The sequence below is a fragment of the Meriones unguiculatus genome, chromosome X, assembly GCF_030254825.1.
Source record: "Meriones unguiculatus strain TT.TT164.6M chromosome X, Bangor_MerUng_6.1, whole genome shotgun sequence".
Classification (NCBI taxonomy): domain Eukaryota; kingdom Metazoa; phylum Chordata; class Mammalia; order Rodentia; family Muridae; genus Meriones; species Meriones unguiculatus.
Genome location: NC_083369.1, coordinates 115,023,627 through 115,050,816, shown reverse-complemented (window position 1 = coordinate 115,050,816; position 27,190 = coordinate 115,023,627). Strand labels below are relative to the sequence as shown.

General features: G+C 38.8%; 1 pseudogene; it reads right to left on the bottom strand.

Annotated features, from left to right (window-relative positions):
• The window catches only part of LOC132649902 (COP9 signalosome complex subunit 5-like), a 68,811-nt pseudogene that overhangs the window by 21,994 nt on the left and 19,627 nt on the right, over nt 1-27,190 (bottom strand).

Sequence of the window (27,190 nt, the reverse complement as noted above, 5' to 3'; positions counted from 1 at the left end):
ACCACTTTGCTGATAGTGTTTATCAGCTGAAGGAGTTTGCTGGTTGAATTTTTGTGATCGCTCATGTATACTATCATATCTTCAGCAAACGGTGATACTTTGACTTCATTCCTTCCTTATTTGGATCCCCTTGACCTCCCTTAGTTGTCTTATTGCTGTAGCAAGGACCTCAAGAACTATGTTGAAGAGATAATGAGAGAGTGGGCAGCCTTACCTTTTTCCCTGATTTCAGTGGGATTTATCTAATTTTTCTCTCCATTTAGTTTGACACTGGTTATAGGCTAACTGTATATTGTCGTTACCCTTTTTAGGAATGTGCCTTGTATCCCTGATTTCTCCAAGGCTTTAAAAATGAATGGGTGTTGGATTTTGTCAAATGCTTTTTGGGCATCATGTTGTTTTTATTCTTCAGTTTGTTTATATGTTGGATTGCATTGATGGATTTCATTATATTGAACCACACCTGCATGCCTGGGATGAACTGTACTTAGTCATGGTGGATGATATTTTTTATGTGATCTTGGATTTGGTTTGCCAGTATTTTATTGAGTATTTCTGCATCAATGTTCATAAGAGAGGTACGTCTGAAGTTCTTCTTTTTTGTTGGGTCTTTGTGTGCTTTAGGCAATTAAGGTGACTGTGGTTTCATAGAATGAGTTTGGTAATGTTTCCTCTATTCCTATTTGTGGAATAGTTTGAAGAGAATGGGAGTTAGCTTTTCTTTGAAGGTCTTGTAGGATTCTGCACTGAAACTGTCTGTCCTAGGGCATTTTTTGGAAGGGAGAATTTGAAGACTGCTTCTAGTTCCTTGGAGGATATAGTTGTATTTAATCTATTTAACTGATCTTGATTTAATTTTGGCAACTGAAATCTATCAAAAAATTGTCTTTTTCATTTAGATTTTCAAATTTTGTAACATATAGGCTTTTGTAGTAAGACCTAATGATTGTTGAGATTTCCTTGGTGTCTGTTGTTATGTCTCCCTTTTCATTTTCTGATTTTGGTGACTTGGATAGTTTCTCTCTGCCTTTTAGTTAGTGTAGCTAAACGTTTGTCTATCTTGTTCATTTTGTTAAAGAACCATCTCTTCGTCTCACTGATTCTTTGAATAACTTTTCTTTTTCTAATTAATTGATTTCAGCTCTGAGTTTGATTATCTACTCTTCTTGGGTATTCTGCTACATTTTTTTCTAGAGCTTTTAGGTGTGCCATTATGTTGCTTGTATGAAATGTCTCAAACTTTTTTCTGGAGGCACTAGGTGCTATGAACTTTCCTATTAGCAGTTGCTTTTTTTGTGTCCCATGGATATGTTGTGTCTTCATTTTCATTGAATTTTAGAAAGTCTATAATTTCTTTTTTTTTTTTTTCATTTCTAACTTGACCAAGCTGTCAATGAATATAGAATTATTTAGTTTCCATGTGTCTGTTGGCTTTTCGTTATTTCTGTTATTTTTAAGGTATAGTTTTAGGCCATGGAGTCTGATAGGATTCAAGGGATTATTTCAATCTTCTTTGTATCTTCTGAGGCTTGCTTTGTGTCAGATATATGGTAAAATTTTTAGAAGGTTCCATTAGGTGCTTAAAAGAAGTCATACTCTTTTGAGTTTGGGTGTAAAGTTCTGTAGTCATCTATTAGATCCATTTGATTTAAGACCTCTGTAAGTGTCTTTATTTCCCTATTTAGCTTCTATATAGATGAGCTGTTCCTTGGTGGGAGTGGAGTGTTGATGATTCCCACTATTAATGTGTTGGGATCCATGTGTGATTTGAGCTTTAATAATGTTTCATTTACATATGCAGGTGCTCTTGTATTTGCAGCATAAATGTTCAGGATTATGATGGCCTCCGGGTGGATTTTGCATTTGATGAAAATGATGTGCCCTTCTCATTTTTTTTATTAATTTTGGTTGAAAGTGTATTTTATTAGATATTAGGATGGGTACCCCTGCTTTGTTTCTGGGTCCCTTTGCTTAAAAAACATTTTTCCAGACTTTCACTCTGAGGCAGTGTTCATTGTTTTGCAGAAGTGGGTTTCTGGGATGCAGCACAAAGTTGGATCCTGTTTGTGCAACCGTTCTGTTTGTCTGTGTCTTTTTATTGGATACTTAAGCCTGTTGATGTTGATAGATAATAGTAACCAATGACTCTTAGTTCCTTTTATTGGGCAGTTGATGGTGTTTCTGTGTTTCAATGCTTATTTTGTTTTAATTTTTTGTTGTGATGTTATCTATATGTTTTCTTTGGTATAATTAATTTCTTTCTATTGGAGTTTTCTATCTAGTATCTACTGTGGGTCTGGTTTACTGTGAAGATATTGTTTAAGTTAAGTTTGGTCATGGAATATTTTATTTCCTACATCTATGTTGATTGATAGCTTTGCTCTGTATAGTAGTCCAGGTTGGAATCTCTTAGATGTCATAGTCTCAGGACATCTACCCAGATCCTTCTTACTTTCACAGTTTTTGCTGAAATATCTGGTGTGATTGTTATAGTTCTATCTTTATGTGTTACTTTTTCTTAGCTTATTCCTTTTAATATTTTTCTTCATTTTATTGATTTATTGTTTTGACTATTTTGTGACATAAGGAGTTTCTTTTCTGGTCTAATCTATTTGGTGTTCTGTATGCCTCTTGAATATTAATGGGCATTTCTTTAAGTTGGGAAAATTTTCTTTTATGATTTTCTTTAAAATATTTCCTGGACCTGGGAGCCTGGAATGTTAGTTTTTATCTACTCCTAATATTCTTAGATTTCTTCTTTTCATGGTGTCCTTGATTTCTTGAATGTTTTGTGTTTGGAATATTTCTAATTTTACTTTTTTCTTTGAGATATTTATCAATTTCTGCAATTGTAGCTTTAGTGCCTGAGATTATCTCTTAAATCTATTATATTTTGTTGTTGTACAGCAACAACAAAAGGTTTACTTTATTTTTTTAATCTGTGTGTAATCAGATGCCTGTAGAGACCAGAAGAGTGTATTGCATCCCTTGAAGCTAGAGTTGAAATAAATTGTAAGTCTCCATACATAGTTTCTGGAAACTGAACTCAGGTCCTGTGAAAGATCTTCAAGTGTTCTTAAGGATATCCCCAGCCCAGTCCTGTTGCTTTTAATGAAGCATGAGCTAAAGACTTTTTGTTGAATGCTGATGTCAAGAGCTTGGGCCAGCAAGGACATTATAAGGTCCACAAAGGTTGCAGAATATGATTGGATTCTAATGTGCACCAATCAAGGTCATGGAGCATGTGAACCAGGAGAGTTTGTCTAAAACTTCAGGGATCCATTAGGTTGATGGATTCAACAGTTTCCATTGAACAAAGAGAGAAAGTGATTTCCATCTAATAATCATATACTCTGGTCTACACACTTTATGGTCTGTGTCCCAGCTTCAGGGATTTATACTACCCTTGGAAAATTTCTTCTTTTTTGTTGCACTACAGTCATACTAGTACATTCAAGAATGGCCCAGAAACCTGGTGACTGTGGCAGGCAGACTCTAAGGTGCCCCACAATCCTCCACCTTCTTGCATTGCTGTCATTATACAACTTTCAAACCTGATTAAGGGACCTTGATTTTTCCTCTAATATACAGGTCAAAGACCCCAGATGTAGGTGATCACAGAGGTACTGCAATAAGATTTTGACTTCTACTTGGCTTTGAAAGAAACAAAAAAGCTTGGGGGAGCAGGGATACATCCCTTTAATCTCAGCACTCAGGAGGCAGAGGCAGTAAGTATCTGAGTTTGAGATCAGTCTGCTCTACAGAGTGAGTTTCAGGATAACTAGGGATACATAGAGAAACCCTGTAGCAAAACAAACAAAGAGGGAGAGAGATACACAGACAGAGACAGTGAGAAAGACAGAGACCAGAGTTAATGTTGTAAGTTGCTCCCAGAGAGGGATACATAGAAGAAGGCTAAGGGCCACTGGATGATCATTAAGGAATAAGGCTCACATTAGCTGGAAAAGGAATCCTCCCTATGTGGAGTTCCACCTGAAAACTAAGTGGTCACCAGAATCTCTAGTCAGCCTTGAAGGAAGCTAATGTGGATGATGTTCGCCTAGTGACCCACAGAACTGCAATATAATAAATGTGTGTCACTGTAAGCTGCTCAGTCAATGGTGGTTCCATTTTGAATCAACTGATAGAGAAAGCACCCCAAAAAGGCCCTTGACATTCTTCAACTTGACACATACCACCCCTGAGCCCTTGACTTTGGTTGCTTGCTTTTCTCATCCCTCGAGAATGTAGGAGATCTAGGTTGGCAGGCTGGATTTTCTTGTCCTTGTGTTCTTCCTTACTGCTTCCTTACTGTCTGGGAAATCCCAGCCTTTACTTTCACAGCCTTCCCTACAAGCAGTACCATGAAGTTCCACTTTCTCTATAGATGGATGGGAAGAATCCTCCTACAACAGGTTTCTTGAAAGCTTTCCCCCTCAGATAAAAGGAATTTTTGTGGCTTCTTTCCTTAGACCCTGATGGGGAGTGATTTAAGAGTTCCAGTTGTAGCCAGGCAATGATAACACACACCTCCCAGGTGTATCTCTGAGTGTGAGCAAAGCCTGGTCTACAGAGTGAGTTTCAGGACAACCCAGGACTACACAGAGAAGTCCTGTCTTGAAAAAAAAGTGAAAAAGGCTCAATTTGTGAAAGTCCATGACTGACTAGATAGCTCACCAAACTGAACACAAGACACAGGATACCACGAGCCTGATTCTTCTCTGGAGAACCCAAACGTAGATCTATTGAAGATTGCTTAGACATGGCAACTTGCATCTGCAAACCTAGTGCTTGTGAAGGTCAAGGCAGGAGGACTTATGTAAGTTCTAGAATCCCTGAGCTATCTAGAGAGTTGCAAGATAGCCTGGGCTACAGAGTAAGACCTTGTAGCAATGAAGCATGATCAAAGAAATGGGAAAATGGAGTGAGTGAGAAGAGAAAGAATTAGAAGGGTAACATATATGGCAGGGAGAAACTGAGAAAAACTGTATGTACACCACACACACACACATACACACACACACACACACACACACACACACATACAGGAACACACATATACATACACACAACACACTAAGTAGGATGGAAAATAAGTATCTGGGATAAAGTGAAATGGAAAATCAGAAGCTGGAAGCTAGGTGTGTGTACACATATGGGCTACCTAGCACTGGGTAGAATGAAGCAGGATTGTGATCTAAAGAAGAAAAGAGAGAAAGAGAGAGGGAGACAGAAAAAGAAATCAATAGAAATAGAACAAAGTAAATGAGGTATACGTAAAGGTTTGAAAACAAACTAGACAAAAAAGGAAATTAAGTGGAACTGAAAAGATATTGTGTGTGGGGGAGGCAAGTCTCCATGCATGCATGTGCATGTGGAATCATGGGTGTGCTGATGTAGGTGTCTGTGCATGTTTGTGCATGTGTGTGGAAGCTAGAGTCCACTTCAGGTTTTACTCTTTATTACTTTCCACTTTGAGTGCATTGTTTTGCTTTGCTTTTACGGCTTGTAGTTGGTTGGTTTGGTTTGGTTTTTAAGTCAGAGTCTCCCTGGCCTGAAGCTTGTGATTAGGGAAGGCTGTCTGGCCAACAAGCCACCTGACTTGGCCTTTCCAGCACTGGGATTACAGCACATGCTCAGCCCTTATGTGGGGGTTAGGTTAGACCTTGAACTTGCATCTGCATGCTTGCATGGCAAACACTTTTCCAACTGTGCCATCTTCTCAGTCCCTATAATTGAGAAGGTTCTTTAAAGAAAAACTCTGTGGAGCATTTGTTCTCCAGATTCTTCAGCAGAGGGCAAAAGGCACAGGTTCCTTTCTATCCAAAGTCCTGCATGAAATCACAACACATAGTATCAGAATACCTCATGATTTGACTCTGAGTTTTTGTCTAGTACTGGTGGGACCAATGACTTCTTTATTTGGGACAGTGGCTTTCTGTGGCCTTCAGTTGCTGCAAAAGGTAGTTTCTTCTGCAAGGATGCAAAGGACTCAAGTGAGAACCATCGTCAACCTACACTCCTCAAAGACCCAATGAAGCGTGGTGATGGTGGTGCTGGCCTTTGATCTCAGCAGTCAGGAGGCAGGAGAGGTTAATCTCTGTAAACTGGAGGCCAGCCTGGTCTACAGAGTGAGTTCTGAGACAATCAAGCTATGTAGGAGACTGACCTTATTGTGGAGGGCTGAGCAAAGAAACACCCAACTCAGAGTTCTATAAAGAACCCCAAGTGGAAGAATGGCTAGAATTCACAAATCGCTGTTGCTGTATGGCATTTTTTCTCTCTCTCTTCTCTCTCTCTCTCTCTCCACTCTCTGTCTCTGTCTCTCTGTCTCTGTCTCTCTCTGTCTCTCTGTCTCTCTCTGTCTCTATCTATCTATCTATCTATCTATCTATCTATCTATCTATCTATCTATCTATCTATCTATTCCTCTTTTTCACTCTCTGTCTCCCCAGTCCCTCCTGCTAGGTTATCATCTTCCAGTCCCAACTTGTCCCATCCTACTACTGGCCAGTGATTACGCACTACTATCCAACCCCAGGGCCTGATGGATGGAGAAACTAAGCTGCTAAATGGTCCTTGAATCAGAGGCAAATCCCTGTGAAGCTCTGGGCTATGATCTTCCCATCCCTGTAACTGTAATGCAATGAAAAAGTTTACATAGCATCACCTCTCATCCTTGTTTGTCATAAAATGCTCTGGTCATGTTTTCCCCCACAGTTTCTTTAACATCAGCACAACATACCTCATAGAATTGTTCTGGGGAGACAGGTAGTGGCATCTGTGTGAAAATGAGTTGTGAAGAAGTCAGAGAGGCTGGGACTTGGTTAAGTAGTAGAGCACCTGCCTAGAATCCCCTAGGGAGGGGCTGGAGGTGTGGCTCAGGGGTAGAAGTTAGTCTACCATGCTTAAGGCTGGGTTTAATCCATAGAAATGCACACACACACACACATACACACACATCATATACACACATACTCAGAGAGAGAAGGAAGATGGATGGAAGAAAGACAGAGAGAAATAAGAATCAGTGTTGTAAGCTGCCCATAGAGACAGACACATAGAAAGAGAGGGAAAAAAAGAGCACCTGTTAGCTGGGTGTGGTAGTGTGTATAATACCAGCACTCTGGGCGGCATAGGCAGGAGGTTCTCCATGAGTTCAAGGCCAGCCTGGTCTACAAAGCAAGTCCAGGACTGCCAAGGCTACACAAAGAAAACCTGTTTTGAAAAACCAGAGAGAGAGAATGGCTATAACAGCCTCTTATCCTAAGAGTTAGAAACATCTTGTTGGACTGGGGAAGTACCAGACAGAAAGTATGTAAACAATGAGAGTATTTGAAGAGCTCACCCTACTTTTTGGCTCCAGCCTCTTCCTGGGGATTCAGTATACTGTAATATATCAACTTTGGCTTATCTAGAGAGAGCAAACCACAGTCAAGAGAAAAAGTTATGGTGACATATAAGGAGAAGGTGCTGTTTTTCTAGAACCTTCTCTCTTCCCAATACTGTCTTCCCCATCATATTCCACGTGACACTATTAAGACCATTTAGTGAGATGGAGGAGGAAAGAAGTCTTGGTTTAAATTTTTTCTGGGTTACCACACAAAGTTCAAGGCTACATGGGCAACTTGAATGATGTGTTTCAAGTTGAGAAGTAAATGTTTTTAAAAGGAAAGGGTAAACGGGCATGGTGGGTACCCACCTTTAGTCCCAGCACCTACCCTTAGGAGACAGAGGCAGTCAGATCTCTGTGAGTTTGAGGCCAACCTGGGCTACAGAGTGAGTTCCAGGACAGCCAGGGTTACACAGAAAAACCTTGCCTCTAACAACAAAAAGTAAATAGTCAAAATGGCTTAGAGTTTAAGAGCACTTGCTGCTCTTGCACTCATGTCAGGTACATAGCCATTTTTAATTCTAGCTCCAGGGGATTTTTCTATTCTATTTTTAGTGTTTATATCAGTTTTAGACTCTGCTAGAACCTTCGCTCTTGTATGCACAGATTCACACAGTCACACTCATATATACATAACATAAAACTAATAAAAAATTTTTTTCTAGTAAAAAAAAAGGAACTCAAATGTAGATTGCTTGCCCAGCATGTGCGAGGTCCTAGGTTGATTTAATCCTAGCAAAATATAAGGGAAATATATGAAGAAAAAGAAAGACAGTGAGTTGGGTCTCTAGTCTAGAGTCTAATATCTAAAGAGCCTTCTGAATACTGGAACTCCCTGAATAAAATTACCACCAACACATTAGTAGTAGATGACTTCAATACACAACTTTCCCACATAGACAGGTAATCTGGAAAAAATAAACTGAGAAACATCAGAATTAGTTGACACCATGCATCAAATGAGTTTAATAGATAACCTAGGAAATATTCCACCCAAACACCAAAGATACACATACACCTTGTATTCAACAGCACATAGAAGAGTCTCTAAAATAGACAATACCCTATGACACAAAAAATCTTCACAAATTCAAAAATATGTAAATAACTATGTATCTTATCTGACCATGGTACAATAAATTTAAAATTAACAGCAAACAAATCCCTAGTAAATACTTCATTACTGAATGATGAATAAGTTGAAGAGGAAATCAAGAAAGAAATGAAAATACCATGGCACGAAATGAAAATGAAAGCAAAATATACCAAAACATCTTGGATACATTGAAAGCAGTCTTATGAGGAAAAATTAGAGCTCTATATTTTTAAAAATGTAGTGCTTATATTGTAAAAAACTCTGAAAGAGCACGATGAATGTTTTAATGATACAACTCAAAAATTAGAAAAGCAATAACAAACCAAATTTAAATCCATCAAAAGTAAGAAATGATTTTCTTTTTCTTTTTTTAATTAAATTTTTATTTTTTATATTAATTATATTTTATTCACTTTGTATCCCAATATGGTCACAACTTTACAGAGTTTTTGTATATCTGCCTAGGAGTGGTATATCTGGATCTTGAGGTAGCACTATTCCTAGTTTTCTGAGAAAGTAACACGTTGATTTCCAAAGTGGTTGAGTTTTTTATTTTGGCCATTGCAATGGCCTGGCATTTTGTTCTGATGACACTGACTTTAGTTTAACAGAAGCTTTTCCATTTCATGAGTTTTTTCTTTGTTTGTTTTATGGAAGACTTTTGTTGACAACTTCTATTTCCTTTGGGGATATGGGACAATTTAATTCATTTACCTGGTGTAGATTAAGCTTTGGAAGTGGAATCAATCATGAAAAATTGTACATTTCATTAAGATTTACAAATTTGGAGGCATTTAGGTTTTTGAAGTAAGACTTAATGATTTTTTTTTTTTTTTTTGGATTTCCTCAGTGTCTGTTATTATGTCTCCCTTTTCATGTCTGATGTTGTTGATTTGGGTAGTGTTTCTCTGTCTTTTAGTTAGTTTGGCTAAGGGTATGTCTATCTTGTTGATTTTCTCAAAGAACCAGCCCTTGGTTTCATTGATTCTTTGAATTATTCTCTTATTTTTCTAGTTTATTGATTCCAGCCCTGAGTTTTATTATTTCCAGATGTCTATTCCAATTGGGTATGTCTGCTTCTTTTTATTCTAAGGTTTTCAGGTGAGCAGGTAGGTGTCTTATATGAGATGTTTTGAATTTCTTTATGAAGGCACTCAGTGCTATGTACTTTCTGCTTATCATTGCTTTTATTGTGTTCCATAAGTTTCGGGGAGTTGTGCCTTCATTTTCATTGAATTCAAAGAAGGCTTTAATTTCTTTCTTTAATTCTTCCCTGACACAGCTGTCATTGAGTAGCCAGTTGTTCAGTTTCCATCTCTGTGTAGGCTTTTTGCTGTTTCTGCTCTTGTTGAGGTCCAGGTTTAGTCCATGATGATCAGATAGGATAGAAGGAATTATTTCAATATTCTTATAACATCTCTTTATACTTGTTTTGTGACCAACTCTATGGTCTATTTTGGAGAAGGTTCCATGAGATGTTTGTTTTACAAATGTTACTGCCCTTATATTTGGGGCATAGTTGATCAGAATTGTGTTATTTTCTTGATGGAAGTTTCCTTTGACGAATATGAAATGACCTTCCCCATTTCTTTTGATTAATTTTGATTGAAAGTGTATTTTATTTAGTGTTAGCATGGCTACACCTGATTGCTTCTTTGGTCCATTTGCTTGGAAAACTATCTTCCAGCCCTTTACTCTAAGGTCATATTTATCATTGTGACTTAGGTGTGTTTCTTATATACAACAGAGTGTTGGGTCTTGTTTACACATCCATTCTGTTAGTCAGTGTCTTTTTATTGGAGATGTTGAGTGAGATTAATAACCTGTGACTGTTAGATCCTTTTATTTTGATGTTGGTTGTGGTAGTGTGTTTGTGTGCTTCGCTATTTTTAGTTGTGCTATAGTGAGTTTATTTATTTACTGTATTTTCCTGAATGTAATTAGCTTTTCTGGGTTGTATTGTTTCCTTCTAGTGTTTTCTGTATTGCTGGATTGGGGGTGGGTATTGTTTATATTTGATTTTGTCACTGAGTATCTTGTTTTTTCCATCTATGATCATCGAGAGTTTTGCTGGGTATAGTAGTCTGGGCTGACATCTGTGTTTTCTTATGGTATGCATGATATACATCCAGGCCTTCTGGCTTTCATAGTCTCTGTTGAGAAGTCAGGTGTGATTCTGATGCATTTGCCATTATATGTTACTTGGCCTTTCTTCTTGCAGCTTTTAGCATTTTTTTCTTTTTTCAGTATTTTTACTGTTTTGATTATTATGTGGCAGGTGGATTTTCTTTTCTGGTCTAATCTATTAAGTGTACTGTAGGTGTCCTATATGCTTATAGGCCTCTCCTTTAAAGTTGGGGAATTCTCTGTTATGATTTTGTTGAAAATATTTTCTGGGAATTGGAGATAGGGATCTTCCTTTCCTCTATTCCTATTATTCTTATGCTTTGTCCTTTCATGTTGTCTTGGATTTCTTGGATGGTTTGTGTCAGCAATTTTTTAGATTTAACATTTTCTTTAACAGATACATCTATTTCTTCCATTGTATCTTCCACACATGGGATTCTTTCTTCTATCTCTTGTAGTCTATTTGCTATGCTTACCTTTGTTCTTGTTTTCTTCCCTAAGTTCTTCCTTCCCATGATTTCCCCTGTTTGTTTTTCTTTATTTTTTCTAATTTTATCTTCTGATCTTGAACCATTTTGTTGATTTCCTTCACCTGTCTGATTGTATTTTCCTTCTATTCCTTTACCTGCTTGTTTGAACATTCCTCTGCTTCTTTTATTTCTTTCAGTGATTTAATTGTTTCTTCTCTGAAGGGCACAAACTTTTTGGCTGCATCTTCCAGTATTTCTTTTCAGATGGCCATAATCTGTTTGACTTTATCTTCTTTTATGTCTTTATGCATTTTACTTGTTTTCTCCATTATCCTCCTCATAATCATAGTTCTAAGGTCATCTTCTTTAATTTCACTTACGTTAGGGTGTGCATTGCTACTTGTCCCTGGATAACTGGGTCCTGGTAATGCCATATTGTTTTGGCTTTTGTTGGTTGTGTTTTTACGATGACCTCTACCCATGTAGTAGTCTTATGTATTGGCTGTTAGTTTCTGATACCTGCTGGAATCCTTGTGTGAGGAGAGTCCCCTTGGCAGGAATATTGTTGTTCCTGAAGGAGGCCTCCTCAGCTTTTTGGGTATGGTCCCTGAATGGCCAGTGACTCTCAGGGAGTTTCCACAGCTCATTTCAGGAGTATGGACCTGTGGGGTAACTGGGGTCATTGATAGTCAGTATGGCTCTCCTCTTACCAGGAGAAGTCCTGGAGACGGGTACCCTGCCGCTGGGTTTATTTCTTTGAATTTATTGAACTGCTTCTGCTCTTCTTATACTGTGTTTTCTGGGAACAGCCCTGTTGAAGAGCTAGGGAGCCTCACGTGGTGGTCAGTTTAGCTAGGGAAACAGGTTGTGCTTTGATGCATTGTCTGGTGATTGATCCAGTGGATCCCAGGCTTCTGCAGGTCTGAGGTTGAAGCTCTGTGCTCCAGTATCCCAGCAGTAATCAGTGGCAGGGGAGGGCAACACTCAAGAATGCAGCAGGAGGCTAAAGCCTGAAGCCTGCAGGAACTCAGGAAAGTTTCAGGGATTAGCTGGATTTCCTGAGGTTGTACCTGATATTTCCCCCACAGTGGGGTTTCATCCCCAAAGGGAGACTCAGTCTGTGGTGTTTTGCCATCCATAGTTCAGTCTGTAATGGTGAGTAGACCACGAAGGGGCAGATGGGTGGCTCTGTGATGGCAACTGGGTGCCTTGGGAACCCGGGAACATTCCCTGAGAACATTTTTTGCTGGTAGTAGTGGAGCATCTGCTAAGTGCCCTGAGGTTGGACCTGATGTTTCCTTTACCATGGAGTTTCCTCCCAACAGGTAAACCCAGTCTCTGATTTTTTTGAGGGTCCACAATTCTGGGACAGTGAATCTAGCTTGTGGTTCTGGGCTGTCAGCTGAGTACCGGGCGGAGTTCAGGACCTATTCCAGGTATCTGGGTTACCTGAGGTTGGTCACAATTGCTTTCCTGACCGTGGGGTTTTCTCTCAACTGGAATACCCAGTTTCTGGTGTTGTTGAGCCCACATTTCAGTCTTGGAAGGTGATCAGAGCACCCATTCCTGTGGCTCTGGCCTGGAGACCAAGCATCTGCCTGGACCTGGAACTTTTCAAGGGTTTACCTGTGTTACCTGTGAATGGACCCCATTTCTTCCCACACTGTGAGGTTTCCTCTCACCTGGGAAACACAATCACTTGTGTTTTAGGGTCCAGAGTTCAATCTGTTGGTCCCCCTTCAGTCACTGCTGTCCTGCTTATCAGACACAGTGCCCTCTTGGCACCGCCATCTTAGATCCCCAATAATCGGCTCTGAACTTTTCTAACAGAAATGGTCCCATTGAGTTGGGGGGAGCCTACACTGGAATAACCCATTATTAATTTACAGAGCTTCTATTAGTCCCTTTATTGGTTATTTCTCTGTTGCTGTGATAAAAATGCCAGGAGCAAAGTTACTTATGAAGAAAGCTTATTGAGGCTTACAGTTCCAGATAGATAAGAGTCCAGCAAGGCAGAGCACAGGCAGAGCCACAAACAGCACACAGGGCAGCAGGAAAACAAAACTGATAGCTCACATCTTGTACTGGGAGTCTGAAGCAGAGAGCAAACTAGAAGGAGGGTAATGCTTTAAGTTCTCAAAGCCTGTTCTCAATGATGAAATTTACTTCCTTTAGCAAATCCATTCCTCCTAAACTTCTCCAAACAGTGCTACCAACTGGAGACAAAATGTTCAAATATCAGAACCTACAGGGGACATTTCTTATTCACACCACCACAGTCAGTGCTGATATCAGTCAAAATAATTGAAACACATTTTAATTTAACAATTATATATGATGCAATTGCTTATATTTCACTTGACATGTACCATATTATCTTTTGAATTCTTAAGGAATTATATTCAATGGCAAAAGAGGAGGCTTAACCAAACAAAATAGGCTCTGTGTGCTGAAAACAAGAATAGTGAGTCAGCATGGCTTGCATGCAGGTCCAATGGAATGGCTACCTCAGTGCAGCCTTGCCAGGCCACAGAGGAAGGCAATGAAATCAGTCCTGATGAAACCTGATAGGTTAGGGTCAAATAGAAGTGGAGGAAGACCTCACATATCAGTGATCTAGGAAAGTGGCATATGGAAGAAAAGGGAGAGAGGGTGGACTTGGGAGGAGATGAGGGAGGGAGACACAGCCAGGGTACAAAGTGAATAAATTGTAATAAATGATAATAGTAAAATAATTTTTAAAAGAATAGAAATGATATGTGCAAGTTTGTAACATTTGTTTCTATGGAAGATTAAAAAATAAATAAAATAATGTGAACTATTTCTGTAAAACTAACTTTAATCACACATGTGTGTAAATTTATATATTTTCTATGAATTTTGTTTCAACTCAAATGATTCAGTGTACTTTATACTTCTAATGTAATGATATGGATAATTAATTATGTGAATTTCTGTTTTGAATATGTGGTATGTTTATGATTTAATGACTCATTTTTACCTGTGAAACCTGTATTTTTACAATTTTTGAAATGTTGCTTAATAGGAATATTTATTTAAAGTAATAACAAATTATTCCTGTCCTAAAAAAAAAAAACACAAATCCAGAAGTAAATGAAGAAAATGATGGATATATTATAAAATATAAGAATATTCAACTTATAGATCCAATCTTAATTCTAGTTGAGTAATATGTGGAGTACATGAACTTTGGTCTAAGAATCTTACATGTGAAACATTTCTAAGAGACTTACAGCAATCTTGATATGTAATGAGTGTCAGCTTGCCTAAGGGGAACTAGAATTTAAGCACAATATTACTTTACACAGAGAATATAGAGTAAAACACAATCTTCAATAAATATAACTTGCTACACTAACTCCAGAAAGTCTGTATAGCATAAACATGTGTTAGCAAGCATAAAATTATGCAAACAGATGAGAAGACACGTTTCCTACGGGAATCAGCTTCCTGGAAGTCCCTGGCAAAAATACCCTATTGAAATATGACGTGCTCTTACAATCCTGCTCTCTCAAAGGCAAGACTGGAATTGATGAGCTCCCTTTTGCTGTTTCTCTATGATTCTTGAAACAGTACAATTAACTATTCAAGGAAACATTTCTAATAGATCTCTAAAAGCTTTAGCAAATAAGAGTAAAAGGAAAATAAAATTTTAGGAGAGGTAATAAATCAGATTCAGCATCAGGAATTGCTTGTGGAAAAACCAAACATGTAGGTAGTAAAAGGACAAGAGTTTTAGGGCTTTCTAAAGAAAATGTTTAATCAGGATCTGTTAGGATAAATGCTCTGGATATCCCCACTGCAATAAAGCTACTACAAAACCATTGCCTAACACAGGTATTTATGATGAGGCAGAAAGAAGGTAGGCAAACATAGGAAGTCAAAAAGTTTTGTATTATACTATAAGTTTTACGGACAGCTAACTCAAGCATCTTATCTCTAAGAAAAGATTGTATACCCTTAGCAAGCCAAACAGTGCTTACCTCCAGGGAGGTTATAAATCTTTAGCCGACCTAGTTCGGAGGATTATTAACAACCCCTAATCAACTAACAATAAACCGCATAAACAGACCATAAGTTTTACAAGCCCCTGGCCCTCTACTCGCTAAATTGACAAACAAGTCACTAGTTCTATGTTTGCTCTGCTTAAGAGGCTGTTAGGCCAAGATTTTTTGTAGACACTGCTTCTATCAGGTTACTATTTCAGTTAAAATATAAACTTTGTAAATGTTCTGGGGGATATGTCAACTTTAAGGTGCTTCTTTGTAAGATTACTATAAAAGTGTTGGCTTGACTTCAGTAAAGCACAGAAGATCCAAACCAATTCCACCTGGTGTGGTCTCTGTCATTTCGCCTATCTGTGCCTTCTTGATATCTGAATTCTCTGATTTTCCCGCGGACGTGGGGCACCCGAGGGGGCTGGTCCAGGGCAATAACTCTCAATCAAAATGAAAAAAAAAATTTCTGTTTTCTTCCTGGGCTCAGACTACCTTCAGAGACCATGTTTTAATGGAGCAAGTACTCCTCTACAAAGTTATGCACTTAGTCCTTCAAGTTTGTTTTTGAGACAGGGTCTTGATGGTTGCCCAAGTTGACCTTGCTCTCCTGGGTAGCTAGAACTACAGGTATATCATCCATTCTGTACACACACAAGTTTGCTTTTGAGACAGGTCTCACTATGTAGTCCTAGCTGGCCTGGAACTCACTATATAGTCCAGGCTGTCCTTGAACTCAGATCTGCCTGCCTCTGCCTCTCAGTGTTTGGAATAAAAGGATGTGCCACCATATATGGCTAAATAACTACTGATTTTTCGCCATAAATAAATTTAACAATTTATTTATAAATAACATCAATGTAAAGATGGAATGGTGGGTAAGAAGTTAATTTATAGCTTTAATTTTTTTTCCTCAAACCTGCCAATTTAATTGTATATCTTTAAAAAATAATTTCAAGATTGCATGTAGGATTTTCTTTGTTTAAATCGAGTATTTGCTATTATGAAGGCTTTGAGGATTGCCTATATAAATGCAGATTCTGGCCCTGCTTCACATTAGCTCAAAATCCTGAACCATACTTCCTGAACCTCTTTTGAAAATGGAAGAGGATGGCAGTAATTTTTACCTTAAATCTATTCTGAAAATGAAATAAACAATACATTCAAAGCTCTTAGGACACTTCAGCTCACCTAATAAAGGCTTAATAACTATTATCTAATTTTGCAACTATTCTTAGTATTGCAGTATGTCCTTGTACATACACATATTTGAAAAATCTATTACATATACTATCTTTCTTTAGTATTATATTTAACAGTGGTACATATTATCAACTTATCTACAAATATGTGTTTCTATGTGTATGTGTGTGTGTCACATGTGATGCTGAGGATTGAATCGAGGGTCTTGCACAAGCTAGGCAAGCACATTCTACCACCAAACTGCATCCCCAGGTGTTATGGTGATTTTTTATTCTATTTGTTTGGGGATAAAGTATTAAATAGCTCAGGCTCTCACACACTAAGTAGCTGAGATTACAGGTATATACCTCCATGTCAAAGGCTGTTATGAGATACTGTTGTTTTGTGTGTGTGTATGTGTGTGTGTGTGTGTGTGTGGTGTGGTGCATAATTCTTGCAAGGCAGAGATAACAAAATTGTGATTTTTTTTTTTTTTTTTTTTTTTTTTATCCCTGGGTGTCCTGGAACTCGATCTGTAGATCAGGCTAATGAATAGTTCTGGCAACTGTAAATGTAATCAAGGTATTCTTAGCTATAATGTGAACTCCAGGCTAGTCATGCTATCCATAAGGCAAGGCTTTGTCTCAGGCTGTTGGGGTAGACAAGTGGGTGCAGGCATCTTGTAATTTAGACTATTAATATTTTCACAATGCAATGCTAGAATATAAGGTCAGCAGTCACAGGACCAGGAAGACACACCTGCCTGCTTTTACTGTGTTGTCTTACTGTTTTCTTTTCCTACCACCAGATGTCACTTCTGACTGCAAATATACTTGTCTCTAAGCAAACATACATAAGCCACTTAGCAGTGCTTGAAACAAGGGATGCATATTTTCTATTATGATTGCTTTATTTTTTGTCTAAAACAGGATGGTCCCTTTTGGCCCAGGATTGCCTCAAGCTTAACAGTGTGTTCAGGAAGACCTACACTCCTGATCCTCTTGACTCAACATCTCAAATCCCCAAGACTGGCATTACAGCCATGTGCCTAGTTTGGAGTCTTTTTATTTCTGCTACTTCTAGTAAGTACAACATAAACATTGTCAAATTTATCTTTAAAACGTGAATAAATAAGCTCAAGTGAGTCTTTCCAAGAAGACAATGCACCAAACAACCCACTAGTGATAATTTATCCTGCCAGGTATTTTTTTTAACAGACTTATTTTGGTACTTCAGTATTAGTGTACTTACTGACACTCTAGTTCCACTGCCACGACTGTACATCAGGGAAAGGTGTGGCTGTGAAATCTGGAAGTGATATCACTTACCCATAATCCCAGCTCTCAGAGTGTGCAGATAGAAAGAATGTCAGGGTCATCCTTGGCTATGTAGCAACTGTAAGGCTAGTCTGGACAACAGGGGACAAATTACTTTCCAAAGGTCACTGAGGACTAGTAGTCTCAGATTTATTTTTAAAACCTGTTTATTTCAAATTATACTATACTGTATGAAGAAGTCTTGTTTATTAAAAAGTAAAAAAAAACAAAAAAAAACTGCTCCTAAGTTCTAAATCTATACCTATTAAATATATATCCATCTAACCACATTAGATTTTAATGATGAATTAGGAAATACTGAGCTAATGATTTTCTCTCCCTGGTATTTGTAATGATTTTCAGATCTTTCCAAGACTTTTTTTTTTCTCCATTTTAATCCTCATGTTCCTGGAACAGCAGTTTTTACAACAGTTGAGTAGTGAGCCTCTTGCCTTGGCCCAATCACCCATTGAAATCGTTGCTCTGGGCAGATGAGCATGTGATCTAAGCAACACTGATCAAACACAAGAGATACTGCTGGAGAATATGCAGGGATCAGCATGCTGTTTTTTTGTCTTCTGAATATAGTGGGATGGGAAGCTAAAGCTGCCATCTGCTTTCACAACAATCCTGAATATGAAACCTGCAAAGCTGTAAGAAAGCTGTGACATCACAACATCAGCTGAGCACCTAAAGGTGCCCAGGAGCACTCTGCTCCTAGACTTACTGCTTCACACAGTGTCCTTTCTTTGTTCTGTATCCTGTTATTTCTAACCTAGAGCAGAGGTGCCCAACCTTCCTAATGCTGTGACCCTTTAATACACTGTCTCATGTTGTAGTGACCTCCAACTATAAAATTATTTCATTGATATTTTATGGCTGGAAATTTACTATTGTTTGAATCATTGGGCAAATATCTTATATGCAGGATATCTGATATGTGAGCTCTGTGGGGGTTGCAACTTGCAGGCTGAGAACCACTAAATTAGTTTTATGTGTCAGAGACCTACCTGCTATCTGAAGCAACAAAACAAACATTTTTGTTTTCTCCTTTATTAATCACTTTAAGGCACAAACAGATCCTACCCCATTTGGATTGCCCAGCCTTATCTAGCTCGGCCTTGATGTTGTGCATGTTTCTGATATGAGTTTCAAATATTAAACAGCTTTTGCATATTGGCTAAAATTCAAATGAATCCAGTACAATGGCATTTGCCTGTGATCCTAACAATCAAACCCCGAAACCAGGGGCCAGTAAGATGGCTCAATATATAAACGTACTTGCTGCTATACCTAATGACCTGAGTTTGATCCCTGGGACCCACAGAAAAGGATAAAACTAACACTACTTGGCTGTACCCCTTTGACCTTCCTGTGTTTGAGTTGACCATGAGTTTGAGTCCAGCTTGGGCTTCGGAGTAAGACTATCTCTAAATAAATAAATAAATAAATAAATAAAATTCAAATGGAAGAAGTACAACAGTACTTATTGTAAGCAAGCTAGAGGAATTCAGGGTTTTCATCCAGTATTTATTCTACAAAAGCTTGAGTTGTTTATGATCCAAACAGGATTTGAAATATGAGATTTCTAAGGCATAATACCTATAAAACAAGAGTTTACATTTGGCAAGTGAAAAAAATGCAGTTATATTGGATAGAAGTCTTGATTACACTTAAAGAAAATTCCATTTAATATGCAAATAATTATATAGTTGAGCAGGTAAAGATAGTGTTTCCTTTGTTTTAGGTGGCACTGCTCTAAATCTGTCTACTAACCCTTGTTTTATATACATATTTTCCCCTTTTGTAGTACCCTAAAATTTCCAAAAGCTAGTAGTAATCAAAATTCTTAAATGATATGTGTAGATTTGTTTTAGAGATCATCAGTTCTATAGAACAGCCTGAGCTAAAAGAGCTGCTCTCTAGGGTCAGCTGTAAGTTTATTAACTTTTGTAAGAATACTAGAAGTGACACATAGAGTTCCCACGTGTTCCTTTCTGTGGTTAGACCCCTATGCTTTTGAATAGCATCCTCATCTAGCTCAGCCTTGATGTTGTGCCTTTCTGTGAAATGAGTTTCAAACATTAAACAGCTTTTGCACCTTGGCTAAAATTCAAATGAGTCAGGTGTAATGGCATTTGCCTGTGATACAATCAAGCCCCCAAACCAGGGGCAACAAGATGGCTCAATTTTAAAGGCACTTGCTGTTAAGCCTAACTACCTGAGTTTGATCCTTGGGACCCACATGAAAGGATAAAACTGACAATGCTGGGCTGTACCCCTTTGACCTTCATGTGTTTGAGTTGACCATGAATTTGAGCTCAGCCTGGGCTTCAGAGTAAGACTATTTCAAAAAAAATTCAAATGAAAGAAGTACAACAGTACTCTAATCAAGCTAGAGGAATTCAGGGTATTCACTCAGTATTTATTCCACAAAAGCTAGAGTACTTTATGATCCAAAGAGGATTTGAAATATGAGACCTCTAAGGCATAATATCTACAAAACAAGAGTACACATTTGGCAAGTGAAAAAATGCACTGTTATATTGGATAGAAGTCTTGTCTACACCTAAACAAAATTATATTTTATATTCAATCAGTCATATAGTTGAACAGGTAAAGATAGTGTTTCCTTTGTCTTTAGGTGGTGCTGCTCTAAATCTGTCTACTAACAGTTTTTTTTATATACATATTTTCCCCTTTTGTAGTACCCCAAAATTTCCAAAAGCTAGTAGCAATCAGAATTCCTAATGACATGTGTAGCTTTGTTATCAAGCTCACCAATTCTATAGAACAGGCTGAGCTAAGAAAGCTGCTCTCCACAGTCAGCTGTAACATTGTTAACTTTTGTAAAACCACTAGTGGTGACAGGCAGAGCTCCCAATTGTTCCTGTCTGTAAATAGGCCCTCTTGCTTTTTAAAGATCAGTCTTAGAAGAGTTGCTAAGGTGCCTAGAAGAACTTCTGCTTTGAAAGGTAGCTTGCTTTTTGTTTATTTATTCATTCATTCATTCATTCATTTAGGGCTTATTTTTTTGAGTCAGGGTTTCTTGGTGTAGCCTTGGATGCCCTAGATTTTGTAGACCACCCTGACCTTGAACTTATAAAGATCTGCCTGCCTCTGCCTCTCTGAGTGCTGGGATTAAGGCATGAGCCACCATATCTGGCTAATCTTTTTTTTTTTTAAGTGGATTAAAATAACTGTTTTTCATGACTGGTGAGGTTATGTTTAAACAGTTGTTAGAACATATTTATGTGTTTTCTGTGTGAGGAATGTTGGATCCCATGGAACTGGAGCTACAGGCAGGTGTGAGCTGCCATGCTGAATGCTGGGGGTTGAACCCGATTGCTCAGGAAGATCAGCCAGTGCTGTTAACCACTGAGTCATCTTCCAGCTCCTTAAGTCAACTTTTTATTCCTCACTCCTGAACCTTGATCAAGAGCCACATTGTGCCAACATGACACAAATTTCCACGTGTTCCCAGGGAAATGGCCTCAGAGTCTGAGTCTTTTCTCCTCCTTTCTGTCTTCTCAAGGGGCTTCCTTTCTAGGTCTCCATCCACCAGTTTCTCTAAACATCCAGTTGTATTTTCATAGCCAGATTTCTCAAACTTCCCTCTCACTGTATCACTGCTCTGCACAAACATCTTCCATGAGTCCCAAGGAACCAGAGGATAAAGGCTAAATTTATTAGCTTTTAATAAAATAAATATTTTCCTCAAATAAGACCACAACATAGCTTTCTGCATTTTCCTCACACAATTTTGTTCTTGCTAATTGTCCGTTCAAATCAATGTACTTTTCTCTTATATATGTGTGTGCACTATGGCACAGGTGTAGAGAGGAAAAATGGTATGACTTTTGAATTTGTTTCTTCTTCTACCCTTATGTCTTTACTTAGGTCCCAGGGGTGATACTCAGGTCTCAATGCTTTGAACAGCAAATGCTGGCTGACACACCTCACCTCACCAGCCCATTGAAGTCTTTTCTAAGCGTTACCTTCAGACTTTTCAGGTAGTTCTAGCTCCAAGTGAATAGTTGAGTTCTTCTACTCTTTAAAAAACATGTAATGTACATGTAAAGGCAGGTGGTCCTGAGGCATGGCTATAATCCCAACATCTGGGAGGCAGAGGCAGATGGATATCTGATTTTGAAACCAGCCTGATCTACAAAGTTGGTTCCAGGATAGACAGGGCTACACAGAGAAACCTTGTCTTTTTAATGCTTTACCTATATTCTGTTTTACTCAACCCTATAACTGTGTAAGAAAAGATGTATTATGTGTTCAGTGGCCAAGGAAGCATATTGAGAGGTATAATGAACGCTACACTATGAACCTGGTATCCTCCAAATGCCATGTATTGAGCACTTGAGCTACAGACACAATGGAAGTGGTAGAAATTTAGGCAGTGGGACCTAGTGGGAGGAAGAGAGGTGACTAGGCGCACCAGTTTCCTTAAAGCCTCTTTAACTGGCTATGCTTCCCAGCTACCAGGATATGAGAGCCTTTCATTTTAACACACTCTTGCCAAGATGTACTGAGATAGAAACAACCTGACCAAAACTGACTAAAGTCTCAAACCTGACACTTTGAGCAAAAATAAAACTTTCTTTCTCATAAGCTTGTTATCCCAAGTGTTTTGTCACAGTAACAGAAGCTAACAAAAAGCTGCATAACAAGTAAGAGCAAAGAAAAAAGTCCTTGCTTGATTCCCAGAACCCACATGCTTGAAGAAGGACACTGACTCTTGCATATTTAATTTTGACCACCTTACATGAGCCCACATATATGTACACAAATAAACATACAAAAAATAAACATAAATCAACTTTTAAAAGATGTTATGGCTCCTGCGTATGGTGGCACACTCCTTTAATCCCAGCACTTGGGATGCAGAGACAGGTGGATCTCTATGAGTTGGAGGACAGCCTGTTCTACAAAGCCAGGACAGCCAAATTACACAGTGAAACCCTGTCTCAAAAACAAAAAACAAAAAAAAAACAAAAAACAACAACAACCAACCAAACAACAACAAAGAAAAATCAAAAAACAAAACAAAAAAACAAACCAAACCTCCCCTAACCTTACATTTTTTTGATTGTGTGGATGAATGTACTATGTGGAAGTAAGAGGGCAACAGGCAGGAATCATTTATCTTTCTCTTGTATGGTACTGCGGATTGAACTTAGATTGTTGGATGCTCCAGTGTCCAAATCAGGATAGCACATAGTAATTATACAACAGTGAACTTTTTTTTTCAGCCTGGCATCAAGGAACTTTATTCACTAAGCCAGCTTGCCATCCCAAAATTGTATATTTTAAGAGCAGCAAACATGTTACTGTCGAGCTGTATTATATGTCTCAATTGTTAATTTTGCTGTGGACTGAGTATCCTATACAATGAAAAAATATTTATGGTTATTTGAAAGATATGAGATACATTAATATAATTACTGAGGAATAAACATAAGTAAAAAAGAGTAATTATTAACTAAATAATTTGAGCATTGTTCAAAATTCTTTTTTTTACTGCTATTTCAAAGGTACTATATATTAGCAAATGTAATTTGTCTGAGTCTTTCTCATGTGTTAAAAAAGTCTTTGACTAAATCATTTCTGAGTTTTGGTTTGGGGGTTGAACCAAGGGACTTGGGAGTGTCAGGTATGCATTCTGCTGCTGTGTTACATTCTTGGCCCTGACGTCTGGTCAATTACTCACTGTTTGCAGTGCACACAAAAATCTTCTATTTTATTTAGTGGAACAGTCTGGTATTCAGAAGGTCCTCCATCAGGAGGTTTGTAGCCCTTAAAAAATCAAAAATAGAAAAAAAACAGAGCCCCTTACCTTACTCTATAGCTTCTTATGGATGAGACCAAAATCTGGAGAGCCAAATAGTAAGCGTCAATATTTTAATAACAGCTGGGCCTCACGCATCCTAATTTCAGTACTTGGGAGACAGAAAGCAAAGGACTGCTGATAGTTGTCAGGACAGCACGTAGCCAGCTCCAGGTGAGTGTGGGCTATACAGAGTGTGATTTTATCTTAAAAGCAAAACCAAACCAAACACCATTAAAAAACAAAACAAAACAATGCTTCTCCTCAACTCCGAAGCCATTAGCTGCGCTAGGCGGGGTTTGGCCAACAGTTTCATTTCTCTTTTTCTTAACTGCTGTGTACCTGTGCTAATAATATCAATTTCTGACTACAGGTTTACTTCAGGGAAAGAAATGGATTCAGCTTGTTTCTCTAGTTCTCATCAAGTTGTCACTGATACACAAACATTTCTAAATAAATAAAATGCTTTTTCTGGCAAGATTAAGATATAACAAATGTGTTATCTTTTCATTTGAACTGTAGCAGTTTGCAATTTTGTATTTGAAAGTTATTCTACAGTATGAAAAGATATCACACAGGTTACATATAGAGCTCAGGGGTAGAGTGATTGCCTTGCACACTTATCACTGAAAAAAAAAAGATTGTATAGAAATATGAGAAGCTAAATTTGGATCCCAGAATCCACACAAAGTAGGACTGGTTAGTACTTACAGTCAGGGGAGCTGGAGACAGATTCCACAGAAGCCAGCTGTACAAGCCTGGTAGCTCGTTTACAGTGAAAACTAAAAGAACCTGCCTCAAACAAGGAGGAAGGAGAGGACTGGCACCCAAGGCTGTCTTCTGACCTGCACACCAGTGCCTGTACTCATGAACACATGCCAACCCTGTGGTGAGTACACACATCTCTACTCCCAGTGCTTCACAGGTAAGTAATTTCATGGCTAGTATAAATTACCTGAGACTGTGAATGTCCTGCTTATCTTCTCCATCCAAATTACCTTTGGATATGTCCAAAGGGTATCAAGATTCACTTTTCCTGCAGATATTGTTCTGTTTGGGTTAATCTAGAAGAGAAATATGCTTAATATTGGTCAACATAAACCATATGTTCCAGTGAGTCAACATCAGAAACCCCAAACAAACAAGTAAATATAGCACTATATATTTGTAAACTAAACTAGCAAACCATCTGAAAAAGATAACCAAAATAACCAGAAAAGTTCAATAAAATAGGAATACAAATTAGACTTAGTTACCTTATCACCAAAAAGTTTTTATTTAGTATTATTTAAGCAGAGCATGTTACTTGGCAAGAACATGTCTTTAAAACAAACAAACAAGAAAAAGAAGGGGGGACGGCAAGATGGTGGCGCCGGGAGGACTCTCATTCTGAGCAGCAGCACATCAGGATCAGCACAGTGACCAGCAATCAGAACTCTCGGCCATAAAACACAGTCATTGTGTTTCCCAGGTGAGAGGATACCCCACTGTGGGGATTCAATCAGCTTTTAACTCACCCGGCTAAACCGCGGAAGAGATCCCGGTTCCACCAAACGCTTGGCTGGTGGCCGCCAGCCCCAGCCCCAGCCCAGAGCCACAAGCCAGTGTCTCTGGTCACTGTCCCAGACTGAACCGTGTGCACCACACTATCAGAGACTGGAATTTTCAGTCGAGAGATAACCCCAGGGTACAGGAAACGATTGGGACCTGCCTTAGGTCACCCAGACATCCCCTGGAAAAGACTCGGGCGGGTTCCACGGGCACCCCAGGAGCCAGCCCAGAGCCAGAGCCAGGGACCCAGGTCCCTGCACAGAGCCCTGCCTGCCTGCGCGCATGATTCGCCACCGGAAATAGAAACGGCGGGTCCAATCTCAGAGTACTCAGCTCACCCCCAACCTGAAAAGGTCCCCGGAAAATTACCCAGCTTAGGGAGGCACTCAGGCTCCCAAAAGCCGCAAAGGCAGACACAGGCAGTTTCTGCGCACCAGACAGCTGGGAGAGACTGAGCCGCCATCACACAGCTGTGCTCCAGGCACAGGCAGCTTCTGCGGCCAGCCAGCTGGCAGACACTGAGCTGTGTGCACCAGGGCAAAAAAAGACAATGGGAGACCATGTCTCCAGATAATCCACGGGGAAGGAAGGAAACTGTACTGACCTAAATCACCCAATCCTTCCCTAGAAAAAGTCTAGCAGTCTAGTGGGGCCGAGGCGCCAGCACTCAACTGTGCTCCAGACACAGGCACAAACAGTTGAGGCGCGCCTGATGTCCAACTGGGTCACAGCAGCTGATCATTAAATTTACAACAAGAAACCCAGAAACAGGGCAGCTGCCCTGAGGATTTCCCTGGGTGAGGATTTCCCTCTCGACTAACAAAGACCACAGTTACCACTCAGGTCTATATCCCTGAGGTGAGCAACTCTTAAAAAAACACCAGCCATCCAGGGACTATACCCAAAAAGCTGAGAAGACACCCTTCAGGAAAAACCAGCTTACTGCAAAGGGGATTCTCTCCACCACAGGATCCCCAGGAACCATCAGAAAATAACCCCAAACACCTAAGATAACACAATGGGTAGAGGCCAGAGTAAAAACTCAAGCAACAAAAGACAGAGCAATATGGCATCTCCAGAACCCAGTTACCCAGGGGCAAGTAGCCCTGGACACCCCAGCATAACTGAAATCCAAGAAGATTATCCAACGACTATGCTCATGAAGATGATAACAGAGGAAACAAATAAGATTCATAAAGACATAGAGGAAGATAAACTCAAACAGAATATTGCCATCCGTAAAGAAATAGAGGAAGCTGCAGCCAAACAGTTTATGGCCTTTAGAAAGGAAATGCTTAAAACACTGAATGAAATGATAGAAACAGAGTTGAAGGAACTAAAAGAAAAACAGGAAAGTACAATCAGACAGGTGAAGGAAGTAAACAAAACAACTCAAGACCTGAAGATAGAATTGGAAAAATTAAAAAAAAAAAAAAAAAACACAAATGGAAGAAATAATGGAAAGGAAGAATCTAGGGAAGAAAACAGGAACTACAGAGGTAAGCATAACCAACATACTACAAGAGATGGAAGAAAGAATCTCAGGTGTAGAAGGTACAATGGAAGAAATCGATGTATGTGTCAAAGAAAATGTAAAATCCGAAAAATTCCTGACACAGACTGTCCAAGAAATCCAAGACAATATGAAAAGACAAAACCTAAGAATAATAGGTATAGAGGAAAAAGAAGACTCCCTTCTCCAAGGCCCAGAAAATATTTTCAACAAAATCATTGAAGAAAATTTCCCCAAGCTAAAGGAGAGGCCAATTAGAATACATGAGGCCTACAGAACACCCAACAAATTTGACCAGAAAAGAAAATCCTCCCGCCACATAATAATCAAAACTGTAAGTATACAGAACAAAGAAATAATACTAAAAGCTGCAAGGGAAAAAGGCCAAGTAACATATAATGGCAAACCCATTAGAATCACACCTGACTTTTCAACAGAGACTATGAAAGCCAGAAGGGCCTGGACTGATATCATGCAGACCCTAAGAGAACACAGATGTCAGCCCAGGCTACTATACCCGCAAAACTCTCAGTCCTCATAGATGGAGAAAACAAGATATTCAATGACAAAAACAAATTTCAACAATACCTACATACAAATCCAGCATTACAGAAGACACTGGAAGGGAAAATACAACCCAAGAAAGCTAGCTACATTCAAGAAAACACAGGAAATAAATAACCTCACTTC